Below are 5,000 nucleotides of genomic sequence, written 5' to 3'. Positions count from 1 at the left end.
CGCTATTGGAGCTGGAATTACCGCGGCTGCTGGCACCAGACTTGCCCTCCAATAGATACTCGTTAAAGGATTTAAAGTGTACTCATTCCGATTACGGGGCCTCGGATGAGTCCCGTATCGTTATTTTTCGTCACTACCTCCCCGTGCCGGGAGTGGGTAATTTGCGCGCCTGCTGCCTTCCTTGGATGTGGTAGCCGTTTCTCAGGCTCCCTCTCCGGAATCGAACCCTGATTCCCCGTTACCCGTTACAACCATGGTAGGCGCAGAACCTACCATCGACAGTTGATAAGGCAGACATTTGAAAGATGCGTCGCCGGTACGAGGACCGTGCGATCAGCCCAAAGTTATTCAGAGTCACCAAGGCAAACGGACCGGACGAGCCGACCGATTGGTTTTGATCTAATAAAAGCGTCCCTTCCATCTCTGGTCGGGACTCTGTTTGCATGTATTAGCTCTAGAATTACCACAGTTATCCAAGTAACGTGGGTACGATCTAAGGAACCATAACTGATTTAATGAGCCATTCGCGGTTTCACCTTAATGCGGCTTGTACTGAGACATGCATGGCTTAATCTTTGAGACAAGCATATGACTACTGGCAGGATCAACCAGGGAGCTGCGTCAACTAGAGCTGAGCAGCCGGCCGCCCGGGAGTGTGTCCCGGGGGCCCGCGCGAACACGCAAGCGTCCGCTCAATTATTCTGCAAACAGGAGGAGGCTGAGCTCCCCTGCACCATACACCTCGAAACCCTCTCAGGTCCCGGCGGCGCGCAGCGCCGTCCTAAGTACTTGGTCGGGTTCGAGAGAGGCGCAATCGCCCGGGGTTTGGCGAGTAGACGCTTTAGGTGCGACCACCCGTGCTCCCAACTGAGCTTGCCGCTGCCGACAGAGGCCCGGGAGCGTGCTGTCGTGGCATTGCCGGCGGGAGACAACACGCGCCACCTACGGTGACCGGCAGCTCCAACGCCAGCGCCACAGAAGGACAAAAGCCCCACTTGGGTGCCGAAGCGAACTCTCCCAGCACAGCGCACGCGCCAACACGTCCGCACAGCTGCGATACAAACCACCTGCGAGAACCGCAGAGGCGACCGAGCAGCAGACGGCGTCGCGGCGCCGAGCGCCGGGCGGCGGCGCATCCTCAGCGCACACAGTCCTCAATCGGACCAGCACACTGCAGATGTCCACCGCGCTTCGCACCGGGCCCGCGAGGACCTACTTTGGCCGCACGGCGCCGCGTGCAGGGTGCGCCGGCGCGCAGCTGCGCCGCCTGCCGCCTCCGTCGGCCGGCGCGCCTGCCACTGGCCGCCCCCACCAGCCGGCTGTAGCGCGTGCGCCCACGCACCGCGCGGCCAGCACGCCGGGAGGCCCCCCCTCACCGGCCGGGGACGGTCCCACCCAGCCACCGCCGCGTATCGCTTCACACCCAGATGCCATTCACGTTCGTGGGCATGGTGGGTATCGCTGGAACAACCGGTTGGTAGCTCAACCGATCGTCGCCATCACTGATTCACCTCTAGCGAGAACAACCGCACCACAACGGTTTACCAGTTGTTCATTTGCGTAACGTCACCAGCAAACGTAGGCGTCCATCGCCATTTGCAAATTCAACGATTGTTGCATGCCTGTGTCAGGTGTCACGACACACTATGTCTGCCCACATACACGCAACAACATGTGCACGCTTCGCGAACACGTGGAAGGTGGCCCCCGTACGTATGCGATGTCCATTGCGCGAACGACTGTCAACCGGCCTCTGTCGCATGTCGCAGATGTGGAACGCAGTGCACCATGCTATCACGGTGTGTGAGAAGAGACGACTACGTCTGACAACACGCGCCACTACATCAACAGACGGCTCATGCTGATCGCCATCCAGGGCATACCACACTGCAATCCAGCTCTTATAGGGAGACGACACGTAGCTGAGTGCACAACATTTGGACCGCATGGTTCGCCGTTGTTGGCGCAGTCGTTGTACGGTCACATGTACCACGATGTATCATTCAGTACATGAGGACCAATGTGCAGTACAGTGTGTGATTTGGACGTACAACATCAGCGGACAGTTGACACAGGCCGTACCACAGCGTAGGCTAAGTGCTTCGCCATGCGAATGCCAATGAACAACTGCAAATGCCAATGAACAACTGCAAAGGGCATTGAGCATGTACGTCCTGCTGCCATCCACATTACAGTGTATAGCTGCAAGGTGTTTAACATGAAGCGATACACTGGGGACCGGGCAGTGCGAGTAGCAAACTATATTGCGGGGGTTGCAGTTAGGCAACACTACACTAATTTAACGCGTCGTATGACAATTACAGAGCAGGTTAAGGCCCAACGTGTGTTGGGTTAAGGCCCAACGTGTGTTGGGTTAAGGCCCAACGTGTGTTGGGTTAAGGCCCAACGTGTGTTGGGTTAAGGCCCAACGTGTGTTGGGTTAAGGCCCAACGTGTGTTGGGTTAAGGCCCAACGTGTGTTGGGTTAAGGCCCAACGTGTGTTGGCTTAAGGCCCAACGTGTGTTGGGTTAAGGCCCAACGTGTGTTGGGTTAAGGCCCAACGTGTGTTGGGTTAAGGCCCAACGTGTGTTGGGTTAAGGCCCAACGTGTGTTGGGTTAAGGCCCAACGTGTGTTGGGTTAAGGCCCAACGTGTGTTGGGTTAAGGCCCAACGTGTGTTGGGTTAAGGCCCAACATAGGTTGGGTTAAGGCCCAACATAGGTTGGGTTAAGGCCCAACATAGGTTGGGTTAAGGCGCAACATAGGTTGGGTTAAGGCGCAACATAGGTTGGGTTAAGGCGCAACATAGGTTGGGTTAAGGCGCAACATAGGTTGGGTTAAGGCGCAACATAGGTTGGGTTAAGGCGCAACATAGGTTGGGTTAAGGCGCAACATAGGTTGGGTTAAGGCGCAACATAGGTTGGGTTAAGGCGCAACATAGGTTAGGTTAAGGCGCAACATAGGTTAGGTTAAGGCGCAACATAGGTTAGGTTAAGGCGCAACATAGGTTAGGTTAAGGCGCAACATAGGTTAGGTTAAGGCGCAACATAGGTTAGGTTAAGGCGCAACATAGGTTAGGTTAAGGCGCAACATAGGTTAGGTTAAGGCGCAACATAGGTTAGGTTAAGGCGCAACATAGGTTAGGTTAAGGCGCAACATAGGTTAGGTTAAGGCGCAACATAGGTTAGGTTAAGGCGCAACATAGGTTAGGTTAAGGCGCAACATAGGTTAGGTTAAGGCGCAACATAGGTTAGGTTAAGGCGCAACATAGGTTAGGTTAAGGCGCAACATAGGTTAGGTTAAGGCGCAACATAGGTTAGGTTAAGGCGCAACATAGGTTAGGTTAAGGCGCAACATAGGTTAGGTTAAGGCGCAACATAGGTTAGGTTAAGGCGCAACATAGGTTAGGTTAAGGCGCAACATAGGTTAGGTTGAGGCACAATATAGGTTAGGTTGAGGTACCGTATAGGTTAGGTTAAGGTACAGTATAGTTTAGGTTAAGGTACAGTATAGTTTAGGTTAAGGTACAGTATAGTTTAGGTTAAGGTACAGTATAGTTTAGGTTAAGGTACAGTATAGTTTAGGTTAAGGTACAGTATAGTTTAGGTTAAGGTACAGTATAGTTTAGGTTAAGGTACACATTGTTGTATGGAAAGGTGTAATGGGGGGGGGGGGGGGCGGCCGGTCGGTTTGTTGATTGTGATTATAGTAAGTGGATGCCTGCGGCATCATCTGATTTGCCACGTCAGGATGCACCTTTGGCTCATGACAGGCGGCGCTCCGATTCCATGCTTGTGGCAGACCTGTGTCTTTCATTCCTGCCATTGTTTGTGTGCTGTGAGAGGAGGCAGTATTGTGATGTTGGGTGCACCCCTGTGTAGGACATGTGTGGGTGTTGGTGGCTTAGCTGAGCAATGGTGGTTGTCGGGGGGGTGGGATATTCCGTTTTCTGAGTGGACCTCCCAGTCTGGTTATGACAGTGTGGATTGTCTCATGTGGCGGAGAGGATGCACTGGGTGTTGTTCCATGCTGGTGCTTACATATTGTCTGTGTGCGTGTTACAGGCGGAGAGTAGTGCGTGATAAGAGTGTGTGGCTGCCGTGTGGTTGTGATTGTGAGCAGAGTCTTTCAGCATGTATACGGACAGTTGTATATATTATCTGTATTCTGATGGGTCTATGTATTACTAATCAGCGCCGTGTATACGTTTAATCCGGTTCCAGTCGAAACTGTTGTATCTCTGTACATTAGTGACACGGCGAGCGCGCTATGTAGCTACTCGTCTCGGCAGCTTCCACCGGTGTATGGCAAATGATTATAAGCAATGAGTCGAGTCGTCAATACCGATAGTGTGACGTCACATGTCTGGGGTGGGGGACGCTGCGCCCTTCCGGTGGGTCATGGCCTAGAAAGACGCTCCCCACGCAGGGGGGCTTGGACTGTCATAAACTCTTCCGAGTAATATACTTGCCGTACGTTTTTGCGACTGCGAGTGCAACGCCCACCGGTACCGACATGGATGGAGCGCCTCCTAGCTGACCGCTCAGCATCGGCATTCGTACAGAGAGCAACGCGATCGCGTCTCTAGCTCGTAACTGGTACAGCTCGCAGCTCATGTATAGGGACAGCGGGAATGTCGCATATTGGACATAACTCTTCATGAAACGCAAGTTATAGGGGTGGATTGCACATTGCGACTGCGGGAAAAGTCCGCCGTTCATCCGCTGGAGTTGCGAGTTGGGCGGTTAGGGTGGGGCGCCGGTGGAGTGATTGCCGGTCGACGATTTCGTGCGGCAGAGGCGCTGGCGTTGGGGTGCTGTGGTCGACAGAGGACGCAGGCTTTGTGGGTGGGGTCGAAAGATGGGCACTGTGGGCCCATCGCTGTCTTAGTCGGCTTGGCGTCTCATAGATGGCGGTATCGTCGTTGCAGGACGTCATGCCGCGGGAGACCTACAGATGGCGCTGTGTTTTGTGGTGCGCTCGACATGGCGGACGTAGTGT

At 54.1% G+C, this 5,000-nt stretch overlaps 1 non-coding gene across 1 annotated transcript in view; it reads right to left on the bottom strand.

Moving 5' to 3' along the window:
* Nucleotides 1-615, bottom strand: part of LOC126434398 (small subunit ribosomal RNA) — a 1,910-nt gene extending 1,295 nt beyond the window's left edge. The window contains exon 1 of the ribosomal RNA XR_007579196.1: nucleotides 1-615. This exon is cut by the window's left edge and continues 1,295 nt beyond it. This is a non-coding gene — a ribosomal RNA (small subunit ribosomal RNA).
* Between the last annotated feature and the right edge of the window lie 4,385 nt (nucleotides 616-5,000).

The sequence above is a fragment of the Schistocerca serialis genome, unplaced genomic scaffold, assembly GCF_023864345.2.
Source record: "Schistocerca serialis cubense isolate TAMUIC-IGC-003099 unplaced genomic scaffold, iqSchSeri2.2 HiC_scaffold_1187, whole genome shotgun sequence".
In the NCBI taxonomy this organism is placed as follows: Eukaryota; Metazoa; Arthropoda; class Insecta; order Orthoptera; family Acrididae; genus Schistocerca; species Schistocerca serialis.
The sequence above is the reverse complement of the archived record's forward strand: the minus strand, read 5'-3'. Positions and strand labels throughout refer to the sequence as shown.